Source organism: Triturus cristatus, chromosome 2_1, assembly GCF_964204655.1.
Source record: "Triturus cristatus chromosome 2_1, aTriCri1.1, whole genome shotgun sequence".
In the NCBI taxonomy this organism is placed as follows: Eukaryota; Metazoa; Chordata; class Amphibia; order Caudata; family Salamandridae; genus Triturus; species Triturus cristatus.
The window spans coordinates 1113377127-1113394082 of NC_140581.1; positions in this window are offsets into that span (position 1 = coordinate 1113377127).

The window sequence follows — 16956 nt, forward strand, 5'->3', positions numbered from 1 at the left end:
TCTGTGACATGTGGCTGGTGTATTGATGTGGTGTCACTTGTACTTCCTCACAGGTAGGCGCCTCTGCCAAGGAGCAGATCTGGCTGACCGCCGTCAGTGCCGTGAGGCGTGTGGATGGTCGGAGGCGGAGCCTGTCCCAGGTGAGGAAACGCTGGCAGGATATCCGGTGCTGGACGCGGAGGATTGCACGGCTCCTGCTGGGGGACTCACCTGAGAGCCACAAGAACCGCGGCCGCCGCCGTCTGACCCACCTCCACAGGCGTGTGCTGCCGGTGGTCTTTCCAGACCTGGAGAGGCGCTTACAGGCGATGCAGCAGGCGGAAGGGGGTAGGTACATGTGCGTTTGTTGTGTGTCACCGGCATTTGTAAGGGCACAGTGGCATTAATTCACTGGCAGGGTTTAAAGGTGCTGTGCCCATCCAGTTTGCCCAAGTGTAGCGCTGCGCCCCTGCCACCCTTCCCCTCCTTGCAATGTGTTCCCTGGTCTGTGTGTAGTCACTCCTTCACAAGGTAATGTAGGCTGGCGCTTTGTCCACGAGAACAATGACTGTAGCATCATGGGTGGTGGTGGTGGGTAACAGGTTGTGGGACCTTGCCTGTGAACTGTCAAGTTCACTGCATGTGGGTTCCATGTCAGTTGGCACTGATGCTGGCTCCAGACATGGGAGTTGGTCTCTCATGTGTCATGCCTTACAGCGCGCATGTCCTATGTAGTGGCCTGTGACATGATGTGCATGAGTGTGCGCTACGCATAGTGCAGGGATGGTGACGTGTGTAGCAGTCATTCCCATTCAGCCATTCAGTAGCATGTAGTTGCGTGCCCAATACTGTCCCCTGGGGCACCTTATCCTCAGTGTTGTTTGTGTCATCATCAACGTGGACACTCTCACTGTCTACAGCGTAGGTTGTGCTCTGTGCCATTGTCCCCTGTCACCATGTATATAGACGTGCTATTATGTACAGGTGTCCACTGTGCAGCCTGACCTGATTGTCCCTCTTCATACTCACAGTTGCCAGTGCCTGTGTGTCTTGTTATACTCATCTGAGGATGGGCACTGGTACCTCATTATTTGTACAGGCGCACCTTTGCTGTTTTGCGTCCAATCTAGCCTTTTGCCTGCCACTGTGTTTATCACCCAGACTATGAGATGTTGGTGCCACCTGTGTCTCAGCAATTAGCATCGTGTGGGGGTTGCTTGGGGCGGGCAATGCCTATGTGTCAAATCCTGATTCCTAATTGCTGGGTCTGGACAGTGTGTGATGTTACTGGACACACACGCAAGGTGCAGTGACCGAGTTATGTTGGGCATGTTTGCAGCATTACCTATGCAGCATGTGTCTCAAGTTCATGGATATTGTCCCTGGTCATAGGTATTTTCACAAACGCTGTGTGGTGCAGAGGCAGTGCAGGATTGTCCCCAGGGCCTGGGTGCTATGTCAGACTCCGTTTCCTGTCATCAGCTATTGTCTCATGCTCTCCATGGTATTTCAGTGGCATGGTGGCTCAACCAACTGTGTTTCATGCCCTACATCGGTACCTTGTTTTGCAGATGTTAGGGATCTGCCTCTTCAGGCTATGCAATGTTGACTATGTAGATTGGACTCATGTGACAGATGTGTACAGGTGTCTGATTAATTTCTGTCTCTCCACCCTGCCCACAGCATCGTCGGGGGACACAGAGGGAGACATGGACACGGACCAGGCGGAGGGACCGAGCACCAGTGGCAGCCGTGACATCGGGGCTGGCACATCGAGTGGGACAGAGGCGGAGGATAGTGTGGCCGAGGACCTGTCGACTGGCACATCAGACTACGAAGCTGACAGGTCCGAGGAGGATGTCTCAGGGTTGGCGGAGGCTGCACCAGCAGCTGACAGTGGAACAACACCTGCCACCGCCCCCTCAGTTCCCACCAACCGCCTCCCACTTGCTCGTGTCCCTTCCCAGCGTGCCCGGTCACCGCATGTCTCCTTCCTGCCAGGCACCGCACCCCCTGCCCCTGTCTCCACTGCTGCCGCCAATGCTGAGTCTATGGACATCCAGCGGCAAATGCAGGTTGGTCAGGCTGCGATCCTGAATGTCCTCCATTCCCACGGGAAAACCCTCACCAACATCGAGGCATTCTTGGAGGGCATTCATTCTTTGCAGGCTGACCAACGCAACTTGCTGAGGTCCCTAGACTCCACACTGACTGCAGCAGTGGGTCTCCTGCAGCGCGACCTCCCCCCACCTACCCCTGCCCCATCCACACTTCCCACTTCCATGCCTGTCCCACGTACACCCAGACGTCGGCATGCACCCACCACAACAGACACAGGCACCACACCAGCAGGGAAGGTCCACCGCACTCCTCCTGACACGCACACACAGGGTGAGATAGGCACACCCACTGGGTCGGGGGGCAAACGTGTGACACGCAGCCAGAGTGGGAGTCCGCATTCCACACAATCCACTCCCTCCAAATCCCCTCCCCTCAGCTCTCCTGGCCACATCTCCCCCAAGGACTCCTTCATGGCCGCTCTGTCCCTGAGCCCCACAGTGACGCCACCACGCAAGCGGTCAAGGAAGTCCTCGGTCAGGGTGGTTGAGTCTCCCCCCCTGTCTCCACCCTCCCCCGGTGGCGCTGCAACCCATCCCTCTGAACCCCCCCCCTCCTTGGGGCCTGAGGTCACTTCGGGTGCAGGGGACTCCCTGGAGGACCTTGCTAAGGTGTGTAGTGCCATCCTGGCCTCCGCCTTTGGCCATGACACACCCCCTGTGGTTGAGTCCTCCATCCCTGCACCCACAACGCCGCCCCTTTGCCCTGATGTCCCTGCGGTGCCTTTTGCTTCCCCCCCCCCTGATGCCCTCACCAGTATGGAAGACGATGGCATTTGACTGTGCAGGCAAGGTAGGGGACACACATCCCACTGTGTCCCCCATGCAGCTGGGAATAATTGACTGCCCTATGGCCTTTGTTGACTTTGAACTGCCGTTGATCCACGGACATTGTGCTCATGCTGATTAAAGCTTATTTTTTTTTTCATTATCACACTCCTGCTATGGTGGTATTGGTGTTGGTGGGGCTGCTACATTGTTTTGGGTGGTGTTTAAGGCTTTGGGTGTGTGGGATTTGTAGTAGTGTTCTGCTCTTTGGGGCCACCCTAGGATCTGTGTGCCATCACAAGGTGTTGGCTAACTTTCTTTGTTCATGTAAGCAGTTACTGCATGGTGCACTTGTCCCAGGGTGTATTCCTTCCTCTGTGTACCCAGCTTTCTTCCCTGCAGGGTGATCCCAATGTTTAGCGCAGAGCTGTGTCTACATGAGCTGTGTGTGTGACGGAGCCCTTCTACTTTGGCCATGCATGCATGGCCATGTCTCCACCTGCAACAATCGTGGCATCCTTGGTGATCACTGTACTTGTGTGTGGAGTCAGTTGACATGAGTTCATGGGGACATGTTCCCTTGTAGGCAGTATGGATGTGGGTAATTGTGGCATCACACACATGTGTTACACCCCTCCTGGGTGTGGACACTGCTGGGAGGACTCTGCACCCACCCCTCCTGGGTCTGGACACTGCTGGGAGGACTCTGCACACACCCCTCCTGTCTCTGGGCACTGCTGGGAGGTGTCTGCACCCACCCCTCCTGGGTCTGGACACTGCTGGGAGGACTCTGCACCCACCCCTCCTGTCTCTGGGCACTGCTGGGAGGACTCACCACCCACCCCTCCTGGGTCTGGACACTGCTGGGAGGACTCTGCACACACCCCTCCTGTCTCAGGGCACTGCTGGGAGGTCTCTGCACCCACCCCTCCTGTCTCTGGGCACTGCTGGGAGGACTCACCACCCACCCCTCCTGGGTCTGGACACTGCTGGGAGGACTCTGCACCCACCCCTCCTGTCTCAGGGCACTGCTGGGTGGACTCTGCACACACACCTCCGATTTCTGGATATGTGCGCTTGGCACATACACGGTGGGGTTACGCACACTGCATTAGAGGTGAGGGTACGTGTCTACTGACACTGGTGTGGTGGGGGTACGCTCCGTACGTCCGCGGGTGTGGGTACGGGTCGTACTTACACTGTTGGGCAGGGGGGTACGCTCCTTGCATTCGTGGGTGGGGGTTCGAGTCGTACTTACACTGTTGGCATGGGGGGTACGCTCCGTACGTCCGCGGGTGGGGGTACGGGTCGTACTTACACTGTTGGGCTGGGGGTACGCTCCGTACGTCCGCGGGTGTGGGTACGGGTCGTACTTACACTGTTGGGCAGGGGGGTACGCTCCTTGCATTCGTGGGTGGGGTTCGAGTCGTACTTACACTGTTGGCATGGGGGGTACGCTCCATGCATACGCGGGTGGGGGTACGGGTCGTACTTACACTGTTGGGCAGGGGGGTACGCTCCTTGCATTCGCGGGTGGGGGTACGGGTCGTACTTACACTGTTGGGCAGGGGGGTCCGCTCCTTGCATTCGCGGGTGGGGGTACGGGTCGTACTTACACTGTTGGGCTGGGGGTACGCTCCGTACGTCCGCGGGTGGGGGTACGGGTCGTACTTACACTGTTGGGCTGGGGGTACGCTCCGTACGTCCGCGGGTGGGGGTACGGGTCGTACTTACACTGTTGGGCTGGGGGTACGCTCCGTACGTCCGCGGGTGGGGGTACGGGTCGTACTTACACTGTTGGGCTGGGGGTACGCTCCGTACGTCCGCGGGTGGGGGTACGGGTCGTACTTACACTGTTGGGCTGGGGGTACGCTCCGTACGTCCGCGGGTGGGGGTACGGGTCGTACTTACACTGTTGGGCTGGGGGTACGCTCCGTACGTCCGCGGGTGGGGGTACGGGTCGTACTTACACTGTTGGGCTGGGGGTACGCTCCGTACGTCCGCGGGTGGGGGTACGGGTCGTACTTACACTGTTGGGCTGGGGGTACGCTCCGTACGTCCGCGGGTGTGGGTACGGGTCGTACTTACACTGTTGGGCAGGGGGGTACGCTCCTTGCATTCGTGGGTGGGGGTTCGAGTCGTACTTACACTGTTGGCATGGGGGGTACGCTCCATGCATACGCGGGTGGGGGTACGGGTCGTACTTACACTGTTGGGCAGGGGGGTCCGCTCCTTGCATTCGCGGGTGGGGGTACGGGTCGTACTTGCGCTGTTGGGCTGGGGGTACGCTCCGTACGTCCGCGGGTGGGGGTACGGGTCGTACTTACACTGTTGGGCTGGGGGTACGCTCCGTACGTCCGCGGGTGGGGGTACGGGTCGTACTTACACTGTTGGGCTGGGGGTACGCTCCGTACGTCCGCGGGTGTGGGTACGGGTCGTACTTACACTGTTGGGCAGGGGGGTACGCTCCTTGCATTCGTGGGTGGGGGTTCGAGTCGTACTTACACTGTTGGCATGGGGGGTACGCTCCATGCATACGCGGGTGGGGGTACGGGTCGTACTTACACTGTTGGGCAGGGGGGTACGCTCCTTGCATACGGGGTGGGGGTAGGGTCCGTACATATCCGTCCCCACGCTATGTGATGTTTGTGCGGCCCGTACCCAGGCCTTTGCCACGTGGGTGCGATCCGTCCCGCCATTGTTGGGGTGACGTGTGTGGGCGTGGTCCGACTCGTACCCACGCTCTTCAGGCGTGGGTACGGGACGTACCTGTCTGGTTGTGTTGCCGGTTCGCGTGGTGACGGACTTCCGTTGTGGCGGTCGCTGGATTATCAGGACACGCCCCCACCCCCTCGTGGTGACCAGGGCATGGGAGTCAGGTATGTCCAGGCCATGTGTAGTGTGTCACTCATGTGGTTGTTTTGTGGCCTGCCCTGGTAGTGCCACCCCCACCCCACCCCACTTTCCCCCCTCCCTTAGTTATTCTGACCTTCTGCGGCGTCTGCGTCGTAACCTGTAGAGGAGGTGTACTGCTATGAGGGCAGGGATGACTCGTAGGTTCGGGTCCATGTCTGTCCGTCGCGTACTGGTACTCCTTGCTCGCGTCGTCCTGTCGCGTACGGGTCCTCCTTGATCGCGTCGTCCTGTCGCGTACGGGTCCTCCTTGGTGGCGTCGTCCTGTGTGTCCGTCACGTACTGGTCCTCCTTGTTCGCGTCGCCGTCTGTCCGTCGCGTACTGGTGGTCCTTGTTCGCGTCGTCCTGATTTCCCGGCAGTTTTTGGGTGCCGCAAAATATTCACCGTGCGGGGTGACGTCGGTGCGAATCGTGATTCCTGGGTCGTGAATGGCTGGCTGCGTGCGTCCCGACGTCAGGTCGGCGCTTTCCCGGATCGCATTGGTAGGTGTTTTTTGTTCGGTCGGTCTTTTTTACGATTCGTACGGTAATGGTGTACCCGTGCGAATCGTAATTCCATGTTTGTATATTTTGACGACCGGGTACGCGTCGGACGGAGAATATGCTCCGTCCGACGGTTCGTACCCGGTTTTTACCGGATTGTGATCGGCACCTTAGTATTTTCAGCAACAAGACAAGAATTAGAACAAACACAGTTAAGAAGCAAGCACACATAGTTTACGTTTTAGTGAATCTAGGTTTTGTTTTCTCATCTTCCATATACTTAAACTGCAGCAATAGGTCTTGTGTAGTAGCTTGTGAACAACGTCTATTTACACCTTTTTTCTTAGTTTCTTTGTGGCCTTGTTTGTTTCACGTTTTTCCTTTTCACATCAGTTCTTTCATGGCGGTTTGTATGAGTCGCAATTTTTAGAGCAAAACATGAAGAACTCTTTTCCCCAGTCATTGGCAGCAGCAAAATATGTCCACTCTGGAGCTGCATATCTTCGACCTCGTATCCGTGCTCTTTTTGTTCTCTGTCAGTGTTGCTTTGTTCAGACTGACTAGAAACGTCAATCACAGTAGAAGGGCAACGGTCTCCTTTTCGCACTTGTTTCTCTGGTACCCTGTTCACATCATTTTAGTCGACATTTCTCTTAGTTGGATCCCTTTCACTTTGACCAACCAGGATTAACTCTCTTTGACTCTCATTAACAACAGTGTCTCGAGACCCAGTAGCTGGTGCCCTCTCTACTCTGTGCTCAGTCTGAACAGGATGTTTTTCTGTTACTACTGGTTTGTCCACCACAGACCCTACATTTTCAAGAGGACATGGGACTCGACGTGTGTGGGCTGCATGCACCCAATTCGGTAGACCACCACATTTGACAGCAGTTGTGGTTATAAGAATCACTTGATAAGGTCCATGTCATTGAGGTTCCAAACAGGATTTTCACATGTGCTTCTTAACAAGTACCCAGTAGCTCGGGCATAAATTGTGGCACTGTTCCTGTTGCACAGTAGGTGCGACTTCTCCAACCTGTTGAGACAAAGAACATACCACAACAGCCAATCTTTTACAATAATCCAGTACCAAATCATCAAAAATATTTACAAGCTGGTTTGCTGGGACTGTAGGCTGCCTCATAGCCCTCTCTATAAGTTTTTTTGTGAGGGGACAGTCCAGTTCTTTTGTCTTGGATACTTCGAAACTCATCAGCAGCAGAGGCAATGCATCAGGCTATTTCAGGGATGTGGACGCACATACCTTTGCTAGTCTGTACTTAATCATCCCGTTCACCTGTTCTACCACACGAAAGCCTCCAGCAGTAGGCACAACGTAGCCTTTGCTCAATTTGTAATGCAGCACAAAGCATTCGTATTACTTCGTCAATGAAGTGTGTTCCTCTATCCGATTCCAACGAGACTGGAAAACCAAACCTAGGTATTAGTACTCTAAGAAGCAGTTAAGCCATGGTTAAGCTGCCATTGTGCCTAGTGGGGTTGGCCTCAACCCAATGAGAAAAATAACACAATTTCAAGGACATAGTTCAATCCATTACAAGGGGGCATCTCAATGAAGTCCAGTTGCATGTGGGTAAAGGGTCCTCCTGATTTCTCAACTTGACTCATACTGACCACAGTTTTCCTTCCTGCATTTTGTAGTTGACATATTACATATCTCTAACATAGACTCTCTGCAATGGCTCTAAAATTAGGATTGTACCAAGTTTGATGAAAGAGACATAGCATAGCATCTCTACCTACATGTGCAGGTCCATGGCAAATCATTGCCATCAGTGAGAGTAGGCTATCTGGCAACAAAGGTCTCCCATCCGTTTAAACCCAAACCTTATCTTCCTGTCTGTGGTTACATTCTGTTTTGATCCACCCTTCTCTTTCCACCTGTGGCACTGAATCTTTTAATACTCAGATATCTTCCCAAGTCTCAACAACTGAAAACATCTATCTGCATTCCGTATCGGAGTGTTCCTTCAATGATTTGCCATTAAATACATAAGAATTTAGAGCGCAATAACGAGCAGTCTCATCTGCATATCTATTGCCAATGGTGACATAATCATGTCCAGTTTGATGAGCGGAACACTTCACCACTGCAATTTGAGCCAGCAGCTGTAGTGTCATCAATAGGTTTCTCACACACTCTCCATTTCGGATAGGTGAACCCAAAGAGGTCATAAACCCACATTGGGACCACAACTGCCCAAAATCACGCACCCCCCAAAATCATATAGACTATCAGTGAATATGGGTACTCTAATTTGTTTGGGAATGCTGCAAGCACTGGTAAGTGATATCAATTCAGCCATTTGTGCTGAATACACTCCTTTCAACCATGATGCTTCCACAACACCCACCACCATACAGATCGCATATGCAGCTTGCAGGGTATCTCCAGAATCTCTCAATCATGATCAATCCACAAGCAACATGTGATATGACTCTGGCAATGGGGTATCTTGTATATCAGGTCGTGGTTTGGTACACAGATCAGTCACGGCAAGGCAATCATGATCAGCTTCTTCCATCACTTCTTCATGTCCAGGTAATGGCATCAAGGTAGCTGGATTTAAACTCATACATCTAGTCACAGTCATGTTTTCAGCACCCAAGATCACCTGCTCATATTTTGTTAACCGACTACTCATAAAGTGCTGTGTTGTAGTTTGTGTTAACAAAATCTCAACTGAATGTAGAACATACACTTTCAGAGGATGTCCCATCATAATATTCTGACACGGCTCCAAACTCACACATTTTGCAGCAACATCTTTCAAACATCCAGGTAAAGCAGCAGCCACAGGATCCAATGTAGCTGAAAAATATGCAACAGGTCTGTGTGCAGTTCCATGCATTTGCCTTAGAACTGATCGCGCACAACCTTCGCGCTCACTGCAGAACAGAGTAAATCTCTTATTGAGTTTGGGCATTCCCAATGCTGGTGCTTGACATAAACTGTCTCGCAATTCAAAGAAAGAGGGCATGCATTCCTCATCCCAGGGAACAGAATTTTGACACGTCTTTGTTTGTCAATCTCTAAAGTGCCTTGGCTATCAAGGAAAAGATCGGGATCCACTGCCTGCAATATCCAAACCATTCCAAAGAACATTCAATCTTCCTTTTTCTGTACTCGGTGGATTCATCTGCAATATAGCAGTGATTTGATCTTGTGACACCTTTCTAACTCCTTTTTCAATGTGATGTCCCAAATAGAGAACTTCTCTTTTGCAAAACTGCAGTTTTGCTAGTAACACCTTATGCCCACTTACTGCTAAATGATTCAGTAGGGCCACGGTATCTGTAGCACATGCCTCTTTAGTACCAGATGCCACTAACAAATCATCAATGTACTGCACTAGCACAGAGTGATTTGGCATCTCTAGTAACTCCAAATTTCTCCTCAGGATTTGATTACAAATTAAAAGGCTTTCAGTATACCCTTGTGGAACTTGGCTCCATGCCAAACATGATTTACGAACCAGAGCACAAATAAATATTGACTATCTGAATGCAAGGGAATGTAGAAAAATGCTTGACACAAGTTAATCATCGAAAACCATTCAGCATCACATGGGATTTGATATAGAGTTATGGCAGGATGTGGCACTATTGGGCAACACGGTATCACAATCTGAATAATTTTTGCGCAAATCCTGAATAATTCTATATTTCCCATTCGCTCTTCGTATGCCCATTATAGGTGAATTACAAACTGTTTAGAATCTCTCTCAAAAGTCCTTATTAAATCAGAGTCTCAATCAATGGGGTTATTCCAGCAATAGTCTCAGGACTAAGATTGTATGCTGGGGAGGGGGGGGGGGCAACTGGCATCCAAGATGGCCGTAAATGAGTAGAGCTCTCCTCGACAGCTTGCTAGATTCCCACACATCCATTAAAATATCCGTTTCTGCCTGCTAAATCTGTTGGTCCCGTGCTCCCGAACACCCCTGGAATAGATGGACCGGAAACAAACTTTCTCCGGCGGTCTCGAGCTGAGATTTCACGGCTGGCACTGTGCTGTGCTGAGAGATTGGAGAGGCCCTGGCAACGCTGGCACTGGGTGTCACCTCGTGTCGCATTGGGCGCTGAGATAAAAGCCTGCGAGCTCCGGAACATGTCCTGATGGTGTGGCCCTGCTCACCTTCATCGAGCGCACGAACACTGCTCCCTCCACACGGCCACCGTGATCCTCCTGTGACAGCCTGGGAAGGGACACTGAGGTCAGCTGGTAAGCCAGCACAGCCGTGTGGGCTCCGACTTACCTGGAGGGCTGCGGAGGGCCTCACACGTGGCATCGGTGACTCCACGGGGGAGAACGGAGATTCCCCTCCCCCCTACACTGCTTCACCTGAGCACCGTGCCTGGCGGCTGGGGCCCACAACTTACTTTTGCCCCCCGAAGCCCGGACTTGAAACAGTGGCTGCTTTCCCCTCCCCCACAATCGGCACCACACGCCCTGTAACGGCCTGATTGGCATAAGAGATTTTGCGGATTTTTCGAGGGTGATAGACAATGTGAGGGCTCTCTCCAGTACCAACGGGGGCATTGTGCGAGCTGCTTCTATCAAGGCGGCCAGGGTTGCTAGTGGTTATTTGAGGAAGTACAACCACCGCCAGCGGCCCAGACCTAACAGCGCAGGAGTCTACGAGGCACAGTACTGGCTCACCGGGGGGTGCACTGGGGGGCTCCATAACCACAGTTCCACCATTGTTTCTGGAGTATCTCAGGAGCGAAGTGACTGTTTGTGTAGTGAAGTGGGGCATTAGACATTAACGCCTCTTCCTGCCCTTTGGACACCCCTGAAACCCACGCCTGCAGACTCTGAGGTCCACGTGCCGCTGGAGAGATTTTTAGACGGCACCACTGCCACCATGGCCACTGTGAAAGGGTCTAAGCAGACCCACGTGCTGAAACTAGCAAAATTCTCTCATTTCAAGGCTGATGCCATGGAGGAGAAAAGCTCTGTGCTTGAGGCCAAGCAACAAGTCAATGATGAAGCCCCGACCCTGGTGGATGTAATGGAAGCTATACAGAAGGTTCTATTGGCGCTGGAGCACAAAATTGACACAGTGACAGCCGAGGTCACCCTCTTGCATGCTGACTTACGCAACCTGGGAGACAGGGTCAAAGTGACAAAAGATTCAGTCTCAATGCTCCAAAATTCCACAAAAACACTTGAAAAAACGGCTAACCGGCTTCAGGTGCAAACTTTGGAATTGGAGGTTAAACTGGAAGACTACCAGGGGCGAGCACGAAGGAACAATATTCGCATTTTGGGGGTTCCCGAGAGAGTGGAGGGGCAAGCCGCAGACCTCTTTGTCGAAGTTCTGATTCAGACCCATCTCCAGCCCTGGACCCTGTCGCAATATTTCTCAGTTGAACAGGTCCACAGAGTGCTTGGAAGCCCTCCGAAACTGAGCACCCCTCCGCGTCCTATCTTAGCGAGGATATTTAATTTCCACGACAGAAACCTTATCCTTCAAACAGCAAGTGCCGCCCCCAGCTCAAGTTTGGAAACTCGACAATTACTTTCTTTCTGGACTTTACATTTAAAGTACAAAAGATGTGTAGATCCTTTGTGGAGGTGAAGAAGGCGCTCTGTGATAAGAACTTGAAATACGCAATGCTTTTTCCAGCCAAGCTACGGGTGCAGGCAGAAGGGAGGTCATAGTTCTTTCACACTCCACAGGAAGCCTGGGACTGGCTGGAGCGATGGAAATCCTCCGGCGCTCAGAAACATAACTTCCCTAGCCATTTGCCTAGACATGAAAGTCGCCAAGAAAGGTCCAACCGTGAAGAAGGCGTTTGACCATTGATGATAGCTGCGCTAATTTGCGGAGACGTGCAAGTACTGACCAGGTCACACGGCCTAGCTGTAAGTGCTGCTCTGGGAGATAGGACTGTTTATTGATGCCATATATGTTATATTATAGAAATAGTTTACAGTTTATAGCATGCTTAATAATGGGCTCATATAGTTGAGAATATGGGGGAACTTGGGCTCTCAAGTTGGGAAGCTCTGGCTGTGTAGCGTTCCCCTTCATTAAGTATACTAGTTTTGTGTACACAGGCACTCTGCAAAATGGGGGGGTGGGCAGTTCTACATCCACGTTGCAGGGAGGCGGGGGGGGCTGTTCCAAAGGGTTCAGTTATAATTTGAGCTTGTTTGTCAGATGCAGCTTTGAATGCAGTGTTTTTCTTGGTACACTTATAATCGACTTGATTGCAGGAAATAGCTCTTCACAGAACAGGTTTGAATGGTCTAGTACACGGTCGCTGGGTGGGGGTGGTACTGTTGATTCTCGTCTTTGCTTTTCTATGAAAGATGGCCTCCTACACTGTGCTTAAATGGGTGATAATCACGATAATGCTTCATCGCGGAGCCGCTTTAAATTACTCTCTTGGAATATAAATGGCTTGGGGGATCGAGTTAAACAGGGGATTGTGTTGCAATATCTGAAAATTCAGGCCACGGATGTGGTACTATTACAGGAAACTCATATTCAAGGCTCCTCATACTATGCACTCAATAGGTGGGTTTATAAGCTGGTGGGCCGCTCGGGCTATGCAAGAGGGTCTAGAGGGTTCGGTATTCTTGTGCGCAGCACCTTCCCCTTCCAAACCCAAACGTTCACACGTGAGCCCCTGGGAAGATTTGTCACAGCCTCATCCCTTAACGTGACTTCCCTATATGTGCCTCGCAGGCTCCACTCCATGTCATCGACCGATCTAGGTTCACACATATTAAATCTACCCGAGGGCGACCTACTGTTGGGAGGTAACTGTAATGCAGCCCTTGATGGTGACCTGGACCGGCAACGGCCTAGATAGGAGGAGACATCCGGGAAACTGCTGACAGACTTCCTTGGGGCTTTGGGACTGATTAACGTCTGGAGGGTATGCAAACCCATAGCCAGACAATACACTTTCCTTTCCGGGGTCCATGGTAGTATGTCCCTTATTGACTATATATTCTCCAAAGTCACACAGCTCCCCAAGTTCGGTGAGATCTCCTTTCTTCCCAGGGGCATTCTGGATAATTCCCCACTATTGGCATACTATGGCGATGCCCTTCCCCCCACACACAATGAAATGGTACTCAACCCTTGGTACCTCAAGGTACCAGCTATAAAGAGACAAACTAACAGACTACCACCATTTATTTCATCGAGAATGACAGTACGGTTGATTCAGACGTGCTGTTATGGGAAGCATACAAGACGGTGGTGAGAGGTAGCGGGGTGGCAGCAGTGGTGAGTCATAAGAAAGAACAGTGGAGGCGACTAGAGGAGATAGAGAGAGAGATCGCCTTTCTTTGATGCAGTCTTACGATATCGGATGCTCCAGATGCCACACACAAATTGCTCATGAAGCAAGCCGAGTATAGGAACATTGCAGAAGATGGAGCAAAGGCCAATATCGGCCACCCAACTTCGGGTTTACGATATTGGTGGCAAGGCTAGCAAACTGCAAGCCTGGTTGGACAAACCGAAAATAGCCAACAGATGGGTGGCTGAGATTATCTGCCAAGACGGTACGAAATGACAGGATACGTCTGGGATTGCAGGGGCATTCACAGACCACTTTGTGCGGGTGTATAACTCCACTCTGGCCTCCACCCATACAGACTCGGCAGAACTATTAGCCACTCTGGGACTGCCTGTTCTAAAGCCACAGGATAAAAAGGACCTGGACTCTGACCTGTCAAATGAGGATGTGTCCAAGACGATTGGAGCCTTGATGGTCCGGAAAGGCCATGGGTTCTAGTGGCCTCCCAATTGAACTTTACAAATCCAATGCCTCTACGATTGCCCTCTATCTCATACAGATGTATGAGGAGAGTGTGACTAGGGGATTCCTGCCTGAAACGCAGAGACTAGCCAATATTGTCATTATACATAAGGGCAAACCTCCCGAGCAATGTAGCTCGTACAGGCCTATCTCCCTCCTAGACCCAGAAGCGAAAATACTAGCCAAAATCCTGGCCCTGCGTCTTTCACCTTTCCTTCATAAACTGATCCACCCAGACCAATCCAGATTTATGCCAACTAGAAACACTGTCCTGAACCTTCGACTCCTTTATAGAGTACTGGGTAGGGCATCCACAATTCAAGAGGAGGCAGGGATTATGTCATTAGACGCTAAGATGGTATTCGACATGATCGAATGGCCCTTCTTATTTGAAAGGTTTGGATTTGGTCCTAAGTTTTTATCTTGGGTGCGACTTTACTCGGAACCGCTGGCCCGTATTACAGTGAATGGGGGCGATCAGCAGCATTTGCATTGCAGAAAGGAACGAGGCAGGGATGACCCTTTCCCCCTTACTTTTTTCCTTGGCCTTGGAGCCCCTAACGATCTGGATCAGGGGGGATCTCCTTAATAGAGGCCTCAATTGGATGGCAGATTGGATGGATAAACTCTCCCTCTATGCCAACGACATTTTGCTTTATTTAGCCAGGCCTCGCTTTTCCATCCACCGTGTCTTGCACATATTTGCCCTATTTCAGAAATACTATACTATTAAGGGTCCGATTCCGATCCAGGTCGGAAGGGCACCGAACGCGATCCGGCCGGAAAAACTATGAGTCGTACGCGTGTTTTCCAGCCGACTCGTACAGCTGTACGAGTGAGCAGGTACGATGCGAGCTACATGAAATTCACCGACCGAGTCACTTCTGGGTCCGAAGCGCTCCGTGCTTCTCGGTCGTAAGCTAACCGTGGCATGCAATGGATGCGATTCACGACCGAGCCAGTACCATGCACGCGTCGGACAGCCTGTGCAAGCTGGAGTGTCCGGCTCGTAAATGCTCCCGGAGTCGGACTTCGGGGGTCCGCGTCGGACCCCCCGACACCTGCAGCTGTACGACTCGCACACAGGGGGAGACCTATGGGCTTCCCCAACACAGGCATGTACGGTGCGGATGACACCGATGCGTACCCACTGTAGGGGGTGCACTTGTTCGAGACGTACCCATTCAGTCAATGGGAGCGCATGTACGCGTCGTACAACTGGCTCCCATTGACTTCTATGGGAGTCCGACCGAACCGAGTCCGACAGCATGCGTGCGCATCGTACTCGCTCGGTCAGACTGTAGGGGTCCGGCTCGGTCGGAAAACACTCCGGATCCGACTCGGTTAGAGTGCTTTCCGACCCGGATCGGAATCGGCCCCTAATTGGGATAAATCCCTGGTTTATGTTTTGAATGGGGAGTGCCCAGTTCTGCCTGTAGGCTGCGAGGCCAAAATATTTACCTACGTTTTTTTGTACTTGGGTATATATATTACTGTTAATCCCACAGTATTCCACAACCGCAATCTCGCTCCTCCTCTACACCATTTTCATGCTGATGTGCAGCATTGGAAAACACTGCCCATCACTTTGCTCGGCAGGGCCGCTCTCTATAAGATGATGGTGCTTCCCCGATTTCTTTATGCCTTACAAAACACGCCTTATTTGGTCCCAATACAATATTTTAATGACATTGAAATAGAAATATGCGTCTTGCTGTGGAATAACGGTACCCCCCGAATAGCTTTGGCTAAGCTCACAAAAAGTTGGTACAACAGCACTATTGCCCTGCCTGCGAATAAAAACTATTATTGAGGACTCACAGCTAGTGGTTCTCAACCACTGGGTGCCCCGCCCTGGTACGGATCCTGCGTATAGGATGGATAGGCACAACATGCTCCCTGGTAACTATGCCAGGGACCTCTACGGAGGGAAGAAAAATACACCAACACACACTCCAACTTCCACCACAATCACAGCAACGGCCGCCCTGGGGTGGAAAGCCCAAATAACACAAGTCACCCCACTGCTGGACACATACCAGCTGGGAGTGCTATCGAAACAACCGGGATTTGATAAATGGGAATTAATAGGTCTTTCGATGGGTTGGCAATTTGTGGGAGGGAGGCAAGGTGATCCCGTTTGGTGACCTTCAGCAGGATTATCAATTGCATAGCGGGGAAACTTTTCGATACTTACAGGCCCGAAGGTCATTACAAAAAGCGATACCCCAGGTACCGACCTGACAGTCTCTTGCCCGTTGGAAGATAGACTGCTGGACGATTACCTCCACGAAAAAGCCCTCTCACTGACATATTGCAAAATGCTTAAAAACACACCGGATACCCTGGAGAAAATTTGCGTTAAATGGGTGGATGATGGCAGGAAGCTCTGACCTCTCCTCGCAAGGTGGCGATTCGATCCCGTTTTAAACGTATCCAACTTAAACTATTACAGAGAGCCTACTACACTAGCCCAATGCTGGTTAAAATGGGTGTATTGGGTTCCCCCACCTGTCCCAGAGGGTGGGGTCGCACCGGCACCCACCTCCACCAGTGTTAGGAGTGCCCAATCCTTCAGACATACTGGGGAAAGGTCACATCAGCGCTGTCTTTAATTTGTCATAAACCTATTGAAGTTTCACCCCGCGTTTGTCTTCTTAACATTTGGGAGGCCACCAACTTGTCCTGAACAGAGAGAATGTTGGTCTCCCTGGGCTGTATGGTTGCAAATAGCAACATAGCTAGAACTTGGAAAGGATTAACAAAGCCAAAGTTCACGGACTGGGATTCTGATATGGATTGGTGCATGCAGTCAGAGAGAGTGATTTCTGGAGGCAGAGGATGCCCACAAAAATGGTCTAGAATCTGGGGCCATGGAACATAATC